Source organism: Bufo bufo, chromosome 8 (assembly GCF_905171765.1).
Source record: "Bufo bufo chromosome 8, aBufBuf1.1, whole genome shotgun sequence".
Classification (NCBI taxonomy): domain Eukaryota; kingdom Metazoa; phylum Chordata; class Amphibia; order Anura; family Bufonidae; genus Bufo; species Bufo bufo.
The window spans coordinates 1,505,078-1,522,452 of NC_053396.1; the positions used below are offsets into that span (position 1 = coordinate 1,505,078).

At 46.9% G+C, this 17,375-nt stretch overlaps 1 protein-coding gene across 1 annotated transcript in view; it reads left to right on the forward strand.

Moving 5' to 3' along the window:
• The first annotated feature begins 13,485 nt into the window (after nucleotides 1-13,485).
• PHF19 (PHD finger protein 19) overlaps nucleotides 13,486-17,375 on the forward strand; it is a 38,326-nt gene continuing 34,436 nt past the window's right edge. Inside the window, exon 1 of the mRNA XM_040406021.1 lies at nucleotides 13,486-13,606. The gene's annotated coding sequence lies outside the window, so the exon portion shown is untranslated. The remainder of the gene's footprint in view (nucleotides 13,607-17,375) is intronic.

Sequence of the window (17,375 nt, forward strand, 5' to 3'; positions counted from 1 at the left end):
GGGTGCATTTGTCCTGTAACTGGGGCTCCTATGTCAGCCCTGCACTGAGGCTGTACAGTGCTGTATACTGCTGTACGGCCTCTCTGGGGGGTGTATTTGTCCTGTAACTGGGGCTACTATGTCAGCCCTGCTGTGAGGCTGTACAGTGCTGTATACTGCTGTACAGCCTCTCTAGGGGTGCATTTGTCCTGTAACTGGGGCTCCTATGTCAGCCCTGCACTGAGGCTGTACAGCGCTGTATACTGCTGTACAGCCTCTCTAGGGGTGTATTTGTCCTGTAACTGGGGCTACTATGTCAGCCCTGCACTGAGGCTGTACAGCGCTGTATACTGCTGTACAGCCTCTATAGGGGTGCATTTGTCCTGTAACTGGGGCTCCTATGTCAGTCCTGCTCTGAGGCTGTACAGCGCTGTATACTGCTGTACAGCCTCTCTGGGGGGTGTATTTCCCCTGTAACTGGGGCTCCTATGTCAGCCCTACACTGAGGCTGTACAGTGCTGTATACTGCTGTACAGCCTCTATAGGGGTGCATTTGTCCTGTAACTGGGGCTCCTATGTCAGTCCTGCTTTGAGGCTGTACAGCGCTGTATACTGCTGTACAGCCTCTCTGGGGGGTGTATTTCCCCTGTAACTGGGGCTCCTATGTCAGCTCTGCACTCAGGCTGTACAGCGCAGTATACTGCTGTACAGCCTCTATAGGGGTGCATTTGTCCTGTAACTGGGGCTCCTATGTCAGCCCTGCACTGAGGCTGTACAGCGCTGTATACTGCTGTACAGCCTCTCTAGGGGTGTATTTGTCCTGTAACTGGGGCTACTATGTCAGCCCTGCACTGAGGCTGTACAGCGCTGTATACTGCTGTACAGCCTCTCTAGGGGTGTATTTGTCCTGTAACTGGGGCTACTATGTCAGCCCTGCTCTGAGGCTGTACAGCGCTGTATACTGCTGTACAGCCTCTATAGGGGTGCATTTGTCCTGTAACTGGGGCTCCTATGTCAGTCCTGCTCTGAGGCTGTACAGCGCTGTATACTGCTGTACAGCCTCTCTGGGGGGTGTATTTCCCCTGTAACTGGGGCTCCTATGTCAGCCCTACACTGAGGCTGTACAGTGCTGTATACTGCTGTACAGCCTCTATAGGGGTGCATTTGTCCTGTAACTGGGGCTCCTATGTCAGCCCTGCACTGAGGCTGTACAGCGCTGTATACTGCTGTACAGCCTCTCTAGGGGTGTATTTGTCCTGTAACTGGGGCTACTATGTCAGCCCTGCACTGAGGCTGTACAGCGCTGTATACTGCTGTACAGCCTCTATAGGGGTGCATTTGTCCTGTAACTGGGGCTCCTATGTCAGCCCTGCACTGAGGCTGTACAGCGCTGTATACTGCTGTACGGCCTCTCTAGGGGTGCATTTCTCCTGTAACTGGGGCTACTATGTCAGCCCTGCACTGAGGCTGTACAGCGCTGTATACTGCTGTACAGCCTCTATAGGGGTGCATTTGTCCTGTAACTGGGGCTCCTATGTCAGCCCTGCTGTGAGGCTGTACAGCGCTGTATACTGCTGTACAGCCTCTCTAGGGCTGCATTTCTCCTGTAACTGGGGCTACTATGTCAGCCCTGCACTGAGGCTGTACAGCACTGTATACTGCTGTACAGCCTCTATAGGGGTGTATTTCCCCTGTAACTGGGGCTACTATGTCAGCCCTGCTCTGAGGCTGTACAGCGCTGTATACTGCTGTACAGCCTCTCTGGGGGGTGTATTTCTCCTGTAACTGGGGCTCCTATGTCAGCCCTGCACTGAGGCTGTACAGCGCTGTATACTGCTGTACAGCCTCTCTGGGGGGTGTATTTCTCCTGTAACTGGGGCTCCTATGTCAGCCCTGCACTGAGGCTGTACAGCGCTGTATACTGCTGTACAGCCTCTCTGGGGGGTGCATTTGTCCTGTAACTGGGGCTACTATGTCAGCCCTGCACTGAGGCTGTACAGCGCTGTATACTGCTGTACAGCCTGTCTGGGGGGTGTATTTCTCCTGTAACTGGGGCTACTATGTCAGCCCTGCACTGAGGCTGTACAGCGCTGTATACTGCTGTACGGCCTCTCTAGGGGTGTATTTGTCCTGTAACTGGGGCTACTATGTCAGCCCTGCACTGAGGCTGTACAGCGCTGTATACTGCTGTACAGCCTGTCTGGGGGGTGTATTTCTCCTGTAACTGGGGCTACTATGTCAGCCCTGCACTGAGGCTGTACAGCGCTGTATACTGCTGTACGGCCTCTCTAGGGGTGTATTTGTCCTGTAACTGGGGCTACTATGTCAGCCCTGCACTGAGGCTGTACAGCGCTGTATACTGCTGTACAGCCTGTCTGGGTGGTGTATTTCTCCTGTAACTGGGGCTACTATGTCAGCCCTGCTCTGAGGCTGTACAGCGCTGTATACTGCTGTACAGCCTCTCTGGGGGGTGTATTTCCCCTGTAACTGGGGCACCTATGTCAGCCCTGCACTGAGGCTGTACAGCGCTGTATACTGCTGTACAGCCTCTATAGGGGTGTATTTGTCCTGTAACTGGGGCTCCTATGTCAGCCCTGCACTGAGGCTGTACAGCGCTGTATACTGCTGTACAGCCTCTCTGGGGGTGTATTTGTCCTGTAACTGGGGCTCCTATGTCAGCCCTGCACTGAGGCTGTACAGTGCTGTATACTGCTGTACGGCCTCTCTGGGGGGTGTATTTCTCCTGTAACTGGGGCTCCTATGTCAGCCCTGCACTGAGGCTGTACAGCGCTGTATACTGCTGTACAGCCTCTCTGGGGGGTGTATTTCCCCTGTAACTGGGGCTCCTATGTCAGCCCTGCACTGAGACTGTACAGCGCTGTATACTGCTGTACGGCCTCTCTGGGGGGTGTTCCCCCTGTAACTGGGGCTCCTATGTCAGCCCTGCACTGAGGCTGTACAGCGCTGTATACTGCTGTACAGCCTCTCTGGGGGGTGTATTTCCCCTGTAACTGGGGCTACTATGTCAGCCCTGCACTGAGGCTGTACAGCGCTGTATACTGCTGTACAGCCTCTCTGGGGGGTGTATTTCCCCTGTAACTGGGGCTACTATGTCAGCCCTGCACTGAGGCTGTACAGCGCTGTATACTGCTGTACAGCCTCTATAGGGGTGTATTTGTCCTGTAACTGGGGCTACTATGTCAGCCCTGCACTGAGGCTGTACAGCGCTGTATACTGCTGTACAGCCTCTATAGGGGTGCATTTCTCCTGTAACTGGGGCTACTATGTCAGCCCTGCACTGAGGCTGTACAGCGCTGTATACTGCTGTACAGCCTCTATAGGGGTGCATTTGTCCTGTAACTGGGGCTCCTATGTCAGCCCTGCACTGAGGCTGTACAGCGCTGTATACTGCTGTACAGCCTCTCTGGGGGGTGCATTTGTCCTGTAACTGGGGCTACTATGTCAGCCCTGCACTGAGGCTGTACAGCGCTGTATACTGCTGTACGGCCTCTCTGGGGGGTGTATTTGTCCTGTAACTGGGGCTCCTATGTCAGCCCTGCACTGAGGCTGTACAGTGCTGTATACTGCTGTACAGCCTCTATAGGGGTGCATTTGTCCTGTAACTGGGGCTACTATGTCAGCCCTGCACTGAGGCTGTACAGCGCTGTATACTGCTGTACAGCCTCTATAGGGGTGCATTTGTCCTGTAACTGGGGCTACTATGTCAGCCCCAGTTACAGGAGAAATCAACTATGAAAAAATAAATAAAAAGTGAAGTAAATGTCCCCCAGAGGTCTTGTATGACCTTATGGGGGATGAAAAGTGTAAAATAAAATAAAAATAAAATAAAGGGTTGAAAAAATAAAATAAAAAAAAGTTTCACATGTAAAAAAAAAAAAAAATCCCAAGTAAGGAATAAAAAAAAAAATTAAAAATAGAAAAAATAAAATAAAATAGACATATTTAGTATTGCCGCGTCCGTAAAAACCAGCTCTATAAAAATATCACATGACCTAACCCCTCGGGTGAACACCGTAAAAAATAAATAAAAAAAACTGTGTCAAAACAAGCAATTTTTGTCACCTTGCATCACAAAAGGTGCAACACCAAGTGATCAAAAACGCGTATGTCCCACAAAATAGTACCAATAAAACCGTCACCTCATCCCGCAAAAAATGAGCCCCTACATAAGAAAATCTCTCAAAAAATAAAAAAAACTATAGCTCTTAGAACATGGAGACACTAAAACATCATTTTTTTGGTTTAAAAAATGCTATTATTGTGTTAAAGTGAAACAAATAAAAAAAAGTATACATATTAGGTATTGCCGCGTCCGTAAAAACCAGCTCTATAAAAATATCACATGACCTAACCCCTCGGGTGAACACCGTAAAAAAAAAAAAAAAAAAACTGTCAAAACAAGCAATTTTTGTCACCTTGCATCACAAAAGGTGCAACACCAAGTGATCAAAAACGCGTATGTCCCACAAAATAGTACCAATAAAACCGTCACCTCATCCCGCAAAAAATGAGCCCCTACATAAGAAAATCTCTCAAAAAATAAAAAAACTATAGCTCTCAGAACATGGACACATTAAAACATAATTTTTGGGTTTAAAAAATGCTATTATTGTGTAAAACTTTAATAAATGAGAAAAAGTATACATATTAGGTATCGCCACGTCCGTAACAATCTGCTCTATAAAAATGTCACTTGACTGAACCCCTCAGGTGAACGCTGTAAAAATAAATAAATAGAAACTGTGCTAAAACAACCAATTTTTTGGTCACCTTGCCCCATAAAGTGTTATAATGAATGATCAAAAAATCATATGTACCCAAAAATAGTACTAATAAAACTGGCACCTTATCCCCTAGTTTCCAAAATGGGGTCACTTCTTGGGAGTTTCTACTGTAAGGGTGCATCAGGGGGCTTCAAATGGAACATGGCATCTAAAAGCCATGTGGAGTTCCTTTTCTTCTGCGCCCTGCCGTGTGCCCATACAGCAGTTTACGACCACATGTGGGGTGTTTCTGTAAACCGCAGAATCTGGTTAATAAATAGAGTTTTGTTTGGCTGTTAACCATCGATGTGTTAAAGAAAAAAATTGATTAAAATGGAAAATCTGCCAAAAAAGTGAAATTTAAAAATTTGATCTCCATTTTCCTTTAATTCTTGTGGAACGCCTAAAGGGTTAACAAAGTTTGTAAAATCGGTTTTGAATACCTTGTGGGGTGTAGTTTCTACAATGGGGTCATTTATGGGGGTATCCACTATGTAGGCCCCACAAAGTGACTTCAGACCTGAACTGGTCCTTATAAAGTGGGTTTTGGCAATTTTCTTAAGAATTTGAAGAATTGCTTCTAAACTTCTAAGCCTTCTAACGTCCTAAAAAAATAAAATGACATTTCCAAAATGATGCCAACATAAAGTAGACATATGGGGAATGTTAAATAATAAATATTTTATGAGGTATCACTTTCTGTTTTAAAAGCAGAGAAATTGAAATTTAGAAAATTGCGAATTTTTCAAATTTTTGGGTAAATTTGGGATTTTTTCATAAATAAAGGTGAAATATTTTGACTCAAATTTATGACTATCATGAAGTACAATGTGTCACGAGAAAACAATCTCTGAATGACTTGGATAAATAAAGGCGTTCCAAAGTTATTACCACATAAAGTGAGATATGTCAGTTTTGCAAAATTTGGCCTGGTCAGGAAGGGGGCAAAGGGCCCAGATGGGAAGTGGTTAATGCCAATCCACAGTTTGGGCCAGGCTGGATACAGTTGGGTATTATGGAGGGGTCCTTACTCTTTATATTTCCACCCTTAGATCAGTGGCCCAACGGCATTTAACCCCTTAAATTCCTCAGTTACTTATTCAAAATGCATATTTTTTCATCCATTTTTCACTCTTTTTTTTGTAAAAACACAAATAATCTAGATTTTTTTTTTATTAATCTAAAAACCAACTTCAGTGAATAAGAAACTGCCGAATAAGAAACCAACTTCAGCCTCGTCAACTTTTAGCAAATGAGGCAGTGGAAAAAATGGCCCAAGGGTCAATGAAAAGGGTTTAGGCAGAAACCCTTCTGTCCTGTGGGGGGCTTGGTTTGATCCTTGCTATGGGGCCCAAACTTCTCTATGTACGCCACTGACCCGGTATATACAGTCAGTACATTACATACAGTATAGCCCCCGGTATATACAGTCAGTACCTTCTATACAGTCAGTACATTATATACAGTCAGTACATTACATACAGTACAGCCCCCGGTATATACAGTCAGTACATTATATACAGTCAGTACCTTCTATACAGTCAGTACATTATATACAGTCAGTACATTACAGTCAGTACAGCACCAGGTATATACAGTCAGTACAGTATATACAGTCAATAAAGCACCTGGTATATACAGTCAGTACAGCCCCCGGTATATACAGTCAGTACCTTCTATACAGTCAGTACATTATATACAGTCAGTACATTACATACAGTACAGCCCCCGGTATATACAGTCAGTACATTATATACAGTCAGTACATTACATACAGTACAGCCCCCGGTATATACAGTCAGTACATTATATACAGTCAGTACATTACATACAGTACAGCCCCCGGTATATACAGTCAGTACATTACAGTCAGTACATTATATACAGTCAGTACAGCCCCCGGTATATACAGTCAGTACAGCCCCCGGTATATACAGTCAGTACATTACAGTCAGTACATTATATACAGTCAGTACATTACATACAGTACCCGGTATATACAGTCAGTACAGCACCGGGTATATACAGTTAGTACATTACATACAGTACCCGGTATATACAGTCAGTACATTATATACAGTCAGTACATTACAGTCAGTACAGCACCAGATATATACAGTGAGTACAGCACCAAGTATATACAGTCAGTACAGCACCTGGTATATACAGTCAGTACAGCCCCAGGTACATACAGTCAGTACATTACATACAGTCAGTACATTATATACAGCACAGCCCCCGGTATATACAGTCAGTACCTTCTATACAGTCAGTACATTACATACAGTCAGTACATTACATACAGTCAGTACATTATATACAGTACAGCCCCCGGTATATACAGTCAGTACCTTCTATACAGTCAGTACAGCCCCCGGTATATACAGTCAGTACCTTCTATACAGTCAGTACAGCCCCCGGTATATACAGTCAGTACCTTCTATACAGTCAGTACAGCCCCCGGTATATACAGTCAGTACATTATATAGTCAGTACAGTATATACAGTCAGTACAGCACCAGGTATATACAGTCAGTACATTATATAGTCAGTACAGTATATACAGTCAGTACAGCACCCGGTATATACAGTCAGTACATTATATACGGTACAGCACCTGGTATATACAGTCAGTACATTATATACAGTACAGCACCCGGTATATACAGTCAGTACAGCACCGGGTATATACAGTCAGTACCTTCTATACAGTCAGCACAGCACCCGGTATATACAGTCAGTACCTTCTATACAGTCAGTACAGCCCCCGGTATATACAGTCAGTACCTTCTATACAGTCAGTACAGCACCCGGTATATACAGTCAGTACATTATATACAGTCAGTACATTATATACAGCACAGCACCCGTATATACAGTCAGTACATTATATACAGCACAGCACCCGGTATATACAGTCAGTACAGCACCGGGTATATACAGTCAGTACCTTCTATACAGTCAGTACAGCCCCCGGTATATACAGTCAGTACCTTCTATACAGTCAGTACAGCACCCGGTATATACAGTCAGTACATTATATACAGTCAGTACATTACATACAGTACAGCCCCCGGTATATACAGTCAGTACATTACAGTCAGTACATTATATACAGTCAGTACAGCCCCCGGTATATATAGTCAGTACAGCCCCCGGTATATACAGTCAGTACATTACAGTCAGTACATTATATACAGTCAGTACATTACATACAGTACCCGGTATATACAGTCAGTACAGCACCGGGTATATACAGTTAGTACATTACATACAGTACCCGGTATATACAGTCAGTACATTATATACAGTCAGTACATTACAGTCAGTACAGCACCAGATATATACAGTGAGTACAGCACCAAGTATATACAGTCAGTACAGCACCTGGTATATACAGTCAGTACAGCCCCAGGTACATACAGTCAGTACATTACATACAGTCAGTACATTATATACAGCACAGCCCCCGGTATATACAGTCAGTACCTTCTATACAGTCAGTACATTACATACAGTCAGTACATTACATACAGTCAGTACATTATATACAGTACAGCCCCCGGTATATACAGTCAGTACCTTCTATACAGTCAGTACAGCCCCCGGTATATACAGTCAGTACCTTCTATACAGTCAGTACAGCCCCCGGTATATACAGTCAGTACCTTCTATACAGTCAGTACAGCCCCCGGTATATACAGTCAGTACCTTCTATACAGTCAGCACAGCACCCGGTATATACAGTCAGTACCTTCTATACAGTCAGTTCCGGCCCCCGGCCGGTATATACAGTCAGTACCTTCTATACAGTCAATACAGCCCCCGGTATATACAGTCAGTACCTTCTATAGAGTCAGTACAGCCCCCGGTATATACAGTCAGTACCTTCTATACAGTCAGTACAGCCCCCGGTATATACAGTCAGTACAGCCCCAGGTATATACAGTCAGTACATTACATACAGTCAGCACATTACATACAGTCAGCACCCGGTATATACAGTCAGTACATTATATACAGTCAGCACATTACATACAGTACAGCCCCCGGTATATACAGTCAGTACATTATATAGTCAGTACAGTATATACAGTCAGTACAGCACCAGGTATATACAGTCAGTACATTATATAGTCAGTACAGTATATACAGTCAGTACAGCACCCGGTATATACAGTCAGTACATTATATACGGTACAGCACCTGGTATATACAGTCAGTACATTATATACAGTACAGCACCCGGTATATACAGTCAGTACAGCACCGGGTATATACAGTCAGTACCTTCTATACAGTCAGCACAGCACCCGGTATATACAGTCAGTACCTTCTATACAGTCAGTACAGCACCCGGTATATACAGTCAGTACATTATATACAGTCAGTACATTATATACAGCACAGCACCCGTATATACAGTCAGTACATTATATACAGCACAGCACCCGGTATATACAGTCAGTACAGCACCGGGTATATACAGTCAGTACCTTCTATACAGTCAGTACAGCCCCCGGTATATACAGTCAGTACCTTCTATACAGTCAGTACAGCACCCGGTATATACAGTCAGTACATTATATACAGTCAGTACATTATATACAGCACAGCACCCGTATATACAGTCAGTACATTATATACAGCACAGCACCCGGTATATACAGTCAGTACAGCACCGGGTATATACAGTCAGTACCTTCTATACAGTCAGTACAGCCCCCGGTATATACAGTCAGTACCTTCTATACAGTCAGTACAGCACCCGGTATATACAGTCAGTACATTACATACAGTACAGCACCAGGTATATACAGTCAGTACATTATATACAGCACAGCACCCGGTATATACAGTCAGTACCTTCTATACAGTCAGTACAGCACCGGGTATATACAGTCAGTACCTTCTATACAGTCAGCACAGCACCCGGTATATACAGTCAGGACCTTCTATACAGTCAGTACAGCCCCCGGTATATACAGTCAGTACCTTCTATACAGTCAGTACAGCACCCGGTATATACAGTCAGTACCTTCTATACAGTCAGTACAGCCCCCGGTATATACAGTCAGTACCTTCTATACAGTCAGTACAGCACCCGGTATATACAGTCAGTACATTATATACAGTCAGTACATTATATACAGCACCCGGTATATACAGTCAGTACATTATATACAGTACAGCACCCGGTATATACAGTCAGTACATTATATACAGTACAGCACCCGGTATATACAGTCAGTACATTATATACAGTCAGTACAGCCCCCGGTATATACAGTCAGTACCTTCTACACAGTCAGTACAGCACCCGGTATATACAGTCAGTACATTACATACAGTACAGCACCCGGTATATACAGTCAGTACATTATATACAGCACAGCACCCGGTATATACAGTCAGTACATTATATACAGTACAGCACCCGGTATATACAGTCAGTACAGCACCGGGTATATAGAGTCAGTACCTTCTATACAGTCAGCACAGCACCCGGTATATACAGTCAGTACCTTCTATACAGTCAGTACAGCCCCCGGTATATACAGTCAGTACCTTCTATACAGTCAGTACAGCACCCGGTATATACAGTCAGTACATTACATACAGTACAGCACAAGGTATATACAGTCAGTACATTATATACAGTCAGTACATTATATACAGCACAGCACCCGGTATATACAGTCAGTACATTATATACAGTACAGCACCCGGTATATACAGTCAGTACATTATATACAGTACAGCACCCGGTATATACAGTCAGTACATTATATACAGTACAGCACCCGGTATATACAGTCAGTACATTATATACAGCACAGCACCAGGTATATACAGTCAGTACCTTCTATACAGTCAGTACAGCCCCCGGTATATACAGTCAGTACCTTCTACACAGTCAGTACAGCACCCGGTATATACAGTCAGTACATTACATACAGTACAGCACCTGGTATATACAGTCAGTACATTACATACAGTACAGCACCAGGTATATACAGTCAGTACATTACATACAGTACAGCACCCGGTATATACAGTCAGTACATTATATACAGCACCCGGTATATACAGTCAGTACATTATATACAGCACCCGGTATATACAGTCAGTACATTATATACAGTACAGCACCCGGTATATACAGTCAGTACATTATATACAGCACAGCACCCGGTATATACAGTCAGTACAGCCCCCGGTATATACAGTCAGTACCTTATATACAGTCAGTACAGCACCCGGTATATACAGTGAGTACATTATATACAGTACAGCACCAGGTATATACAGTCAGTACATTATATACAGTCAGTACAGCCCCCGGTATATACAGTCAGTACCTTCTACACAGTCAGTACAGCACCCGGTATATACAGTCAGTACATTACATACAGTACAGCACCCGGTATATACAGTCAGTACATTATATACAGCACAGCACCCGGTATATACAGTCAGTACATTATATACAGTACAGCACCCGGTATATACAGTCAGTACAGCACCGGGTATATACAGTCAGTACCTTCTATACAGTCAGCACAGCACCCGGTATATACAGTCAGTACCTTCTATACAGTCAGTACAGACCCCGGTATATACAGTCAGTACCTTCTATACAGTCAGTACAGCACCCGGTATATACAGTCAGTACCTTCTATACAGTCAGTACAGCACCCGGTATATACAGTCAGTACATTACATACAGTACAGCACAAGGTATATACAGTCAGTACATTATATACAGCACAGCACCCGGTATATACAGTCAGTACATTATATACAGTACAGCACCCGGTATATACAGTCAGTACATTATATACAGTACAGCACCCGGTATATACAGTCAGTACATTATATACAGTCAGTACAGCCCCCGGTATATACAGTCAGTACCTTATATACAGTCAGTACAGCACCCGGTATATACAGTGAGTACATTATATACAGTACAGCACCAGGTATATACAGTCAGTACATTATATACAGTCAGTACATTATATACAGTCAGTACAGCACCTGGTATATACAGTCAGTACCTTATATACAGTCAGTACAGCCCCCGGTATATACAGTCAGTACCTTCTATACAGTCAGTACATTATATACAGTCAGTACATTACATAGAGAACAGCCCCCGGTATATACAGTCAGTACATTATATACAGTCAGTACCTTCTATACAGTACAGCACAGCCCCCGGTATATACAGTCAGTACATTATATACAGTCAGTACCTTATATACAGTCAGTACATTATATACAGTCAGTACCTTATATACAGTCAGTACAGCCCCCGGTATATACAGTCAGTACCTTCTATACAGTCAGTACAGCACCCGGTATATACAGTGAGTACATTATATACAGTACAGCACCAGGTATATACAGTCAGTACATTATATACAGTCAGTACATTATATACAGTCAGTACAGCACCTGGTATATACAGTCAGTACCTTCTATACAGTCAGTACATTATATACAGTCAGTACATTACATACAGAACAGCCCCCGGTATATACAGTCAGTACCTTCTATACAGTCAGTACATTATATACAGTCAGTACATTACATACAGAACAGCCCCCGGTATATACAGTCAGTACATTATATACAGTCAGTACCTTATATACAGTCAGTACAGCCCCCGGTATATACAGTCAGTACCTTCTATACAGTCAGTACAGCACCCGTATATACAGTCAGTACATTATATACAGTCAGTACAGCCCCCGGTATATACAGTCAGTACCTTGTATACAGTACAGCACAGCCCCCGGTATATACAGTCGGTACCTTATATACAGTCAGTACATTATATACAGTCAGTACAGCCCCCGGTATATACAGTCAGTACATTATATACAGTCAGTACAGCACCAGGTATATACAGTCAGCACAGCACCAGGTATATACAGTCAGTACCTTCTACACAGTCAGTACAGCACCCGGTATATACAGTCAGTACCTTCTATACAGTACAGCACAGCCCCCGGTATATACAGTCAGTACCTTATATACAGTCAGTACATTATATACAGTCAGTACCTTATATACAGTCAGTACAGCCCCCGGTATATACAGTCAGTACATTATATACAGTCAGTACAGCACCAGGTATATACAGTCAGCACAGCACCAGGTATATACAGTCAGTACCTTCTACACAGTCAGTACAGCACCCGGTATATACAGTGAGTACATTATATACAGTACAGCACCAGGTATATACAGTCAGTACATTATATACAGTCAGTACAGCCCCCGGTATATACAGTCAGTACATTATATACAGTCAGTACCTTCTATACAGTACAGCACAGCCCCCGGTATATACAGTCAGTACATTACATACAGCACCAGGTATATACAGTCAGTACATTATATACAGTCAGTACAGCACCCGGTATATACAGTCAGTACAGCCCCCGGTATATACAGTCAGTACATTACATACAGTACCAGGTATATACAGTCAGTACAGCACCAGGTATATACAGTCAGTACAGCACCCGGTATATACAGTCAGTACCTTCTATACAGTACAGCACAGCACACACAGCCGGAGGTGTGGACGGCGGGGTCCGTGGTGCTGCCCCCGGGCAGGCGGGGGTGTCTGGGGGCAGAGTCGGGGTTCTGCGCGGCCAATGACAGAGGCCGGGGGCGGCGGGGGGGACACTCCTCATTACATAAGACAAACGTCAATAATCCGCGGGAAAAGTGACGGCGGCTGAACATGGGGAAGAGCGGGGGAGCCGGGCGGACTGACAGGGTCTGCTGCACCCCCATATGAGCGGCGGAGCGACCCCCAAACTGAGGTAAGATACAGAGGGAACTCCGCCGGCATCACTGGGGCCCCCCCACCGGTCATATAGTGAGGTAACCCCCCCCCCACACCGGTCATATAGTGAGGTAACCCCCCCCCACACCGGTCATATAGTGAGGTAACCCCCCCCACCGGTCATATAGTGAGGTAACCCCCCCACACCGGTCATATAGTGAGGTAACCCCCCCCCCACACCGGTCATATAGTGAGGTACCCCCCCACACCGGTCATATAGTGAGGTAACCCCCCCACACCGGTCATATAGTGAGGTAACCCCCCCCCCCACACCGGTCATATAGTGAGGTAACCCCCCCCCACACCGGTCATATAGTGAGGTAACCCCCCCCACCGGTCATATAGTGAGGTAACCCCCCCACACCGGTCATATAGTGAGGTAACCCCCCCCCACACCGGTCATATAGTGAGGTAACCCCCCACACCGGTCATATAGTGAGGTAACCCCCCCCACACCGGTCATATAGTGAGGTAACCCCCCCCCCCACACCGGTCATATAGTGAGGCACCCCCCCCCCACACCGGTCATATAGTGAGGTAACCCCCCACACCGGTCATATAGTGAGGTAACCCCCCCACACCGGTCATATAGTGAGGTAACCCCCCCCCACACCGGTCATATAGTGAGGTAACCCCCCACACCGGTCATATAGTGAGGTAACCCCCCACACCGGTCATATAGTGAGGTAACCCCCCCACACCGGTCATATAGTGAGGTAACCCCCCACACCGGTCATATAGTGAGGTAACCCCCCCACACCGGTCATATAGTGAGGTAACCCCCCCCCCACACCGGTCATATAGTGAGGTAACCCCCCCCACACCGGTCATATAGTGAGGTACCCCCCCCCCACACCGGTCATATAGTGAGGTAACCCCCCACACCGGTCATATAGTGAGGTAACCCCCCCACACCGGTCATATAGTGAGGTAACCCCCCCCCACACCGGTCATATAGTGAGGTAACCCCCCCCCACACCGGTCATATAGTGAGGTAACCCCCCCACACCGGTCATATAGTGAGGTAACCCCCCCACACCGGTCATATAGTGAGGTAACCCCCCCCCCCCTCCCCCTCACACCGGTCATATAGTGAGGTAACCCCCCCCCCCCCTCACACTGGTCATATAGTGAGGTAACCCCCCCCCCACACACTGGTCATATAGTGAGGTAACCCCCCCCCCACACCGGTCATATAGTGAGGTAACCCCCCCCCCACACACTGGTCATATAGTGAGGTAACCCCCCCCCACACCGGTCATATAGTGAGGTAACCCCCCCCCACACACTGGTCATATAGTGAGGTAACCCCCCCCACACACCGGTCATATAGTGAGGTAACCCCCCCCACACACCGGTCATATAGTGAGGTAACCCCCCCCACACACCGGTCATATAGTGAGGTACCCCCCCCCACACACCGGTCATATAGTGAGGTAACCCCCCCACACCGGTCATATAGTGAGGTAACCCCCCCCCCACACACTGGTCATATAGTGAGGTAACCCCCCCCCACACCGGTCATATAGTGAGGTAACCCCCCCCCACACACTGGTCATATAGTGAGGTAACCCCCCCCCCACACACTGGTCATATAGTGAGGTAACCCCCCCCACACACCGGTCATATAGTGAGGTAACCCCCCCCACACACCGGTCATATAGTGAGGTAACCCCCCCCACACACCGGTCATATAGTGAGGTAACCCCCCCACACCGGTCATATAGTGAGGTAACCCCCCCCCCCCCCCATATAGTGAGGTAACCCCCCCTTACCCCCACCGGTCATATAGTGAGGTAACCCCCCCCCCCCCCCCCCTCACACCGGTCATATAGTGAGGTAACCCCCCCCCCCCCCCCTCACACTGGTCATATAGTGAGGTAACCCCCCCCCACACACTGGTCATATAGTGAGGTACCCCCCCCCCACACCGGTCATATAGTGAGGTAACCCCCCCCCACACACTGGTCATATAGTGAGGTAACCCCCCCCACACACTGGTCATATAGTGAGGTAACCCCCCCCACACACCGGTCATATAGTGAGGTAACCCCCCCCACACACCGGTCATATAGTGAGGTAACCCCCCCCCCCCCCACACTGGTCATATAGTGAGGTAACCCCCCCACACTGGTCATATAGTGAGGTAACACCCCCCACCGGTCATATGACCTCTAAAGGCATTCCGTCCTACAAATGCGTTATGGTCCGTGGTAACGGAATCCATAGCGCAATTCACCTTTTACCAGTAAACGAAGCGTGAACGAATTTCATAAGCGGAAATCCGCTCATCTCTAGAAGTGACTAACCGCTGACTTACCTGATGTAACGGAGGACAACCATGCCCATCATTCGCTCAGGGTTATAGACATGGACAGACTTCAGCTGCTAGCTTTATCAAGTCCTCAAGCAGGTGAGGTGATGATGAGGATAGTAGTCACAGCTGTGATGACAGGGGAGCCGCACCATCTGACAACTTATCCCAATACATTATAAAGGTATAGCTCCTGTTAACCCCTTCACCTCCAAAGTGGGATCCCCATAGAAGAAGAACCCACTTTCGTAACCAGACATCACTCACAAAGCGATCGCCGGGGATCAGGTTGTCAGAGCTGATTCCAGTGCTGGACTATACCATCAGTGATGGGGGTCTGGGTGTCAGAGCTGATTCCAGTGCTGGACTATACCATCAGTGATGGGGGTCTGGGTGTCAGAGCTGATTCCAGTGCTGAACTATACCATCAGTGATGGGGGTCTGGGTGTCAGAGCTGATTCCAGTGCTGGACTATACCATCAGTGATGGGGATCAGGGTGTCAGAGCTGATTCCAGTGCTGGACTATACCATCAGTGATGGGGGTCGGGTGTCAGAGCTGATTCCAGTGCTGGACTATACCCTCAGTAATGGGGATCAGGGTGTCAGAGCTGATTCCAGTGCTGGACTATACCATCAGTGATGGGGGTCGGGTGTCAGAGCTGATTCCAGTGCTGGACTATACCCTCAGTAATGGGGATCAGGGTGTCAGAGCTGATTCCAGTGCTGGACTATACCATCAGTAATGGGGATCAGGGTGTCAGAGCTGATTCCAGTGCTGGACTATACCATCAGTGATGGGGTTGGGGTGTCATTGGGGGTCATTTACTCAAGACTTGAGTTTCACACTTTTTTTTTCTTGCGTCTGTGACTGAAATCTGCACTACCCCGGAGCTGACCTAGATTCCAGTTATAATTTATGTCCGTTTTCTGGCCCCGCCTCTTTCGCCAAGCTCTGCCCTCTTTTTAAGGAAGGAGCGAGAGTGGCATAGAAAGTCAAAAAGCCGCAAATCTTTGTGCAAAATGCCGTTTCCGCACAGAAAACTGGCGTCCACGTTTTGTAAATGACCTCCCTTAGGTCTGGCTCAGGACCCCAGGCCTGGTGACTGGTCAGGACCCCAGGCCTGGTGACTGGTCAGGACCCCAGGCCTGGTGACTGGTCAGGACCCCAGGCCTGGTGACTGGTCAGGACCCCAGGCCTGGTGGCTGCTCAGGACCCCAGGCCTGGTGGCTGCTCAGGACCCCAGGCCTGGTGGCTGCTCAGGACCCCAGGCCTGGTGGCTGCTCAGGACCCCAGGCCTGGTGGCTGCTCAGGACCCCAGGCCTGGTGGCTGCTCAGGACCCCAGGCCTGGTGGCTGCTCAGGACCACAGGCCGGTGCTGAGGCCAGGAGGTGTCCTGCAGAGCGTCTCACCGAGCTGGGGGGGTGGGGGCG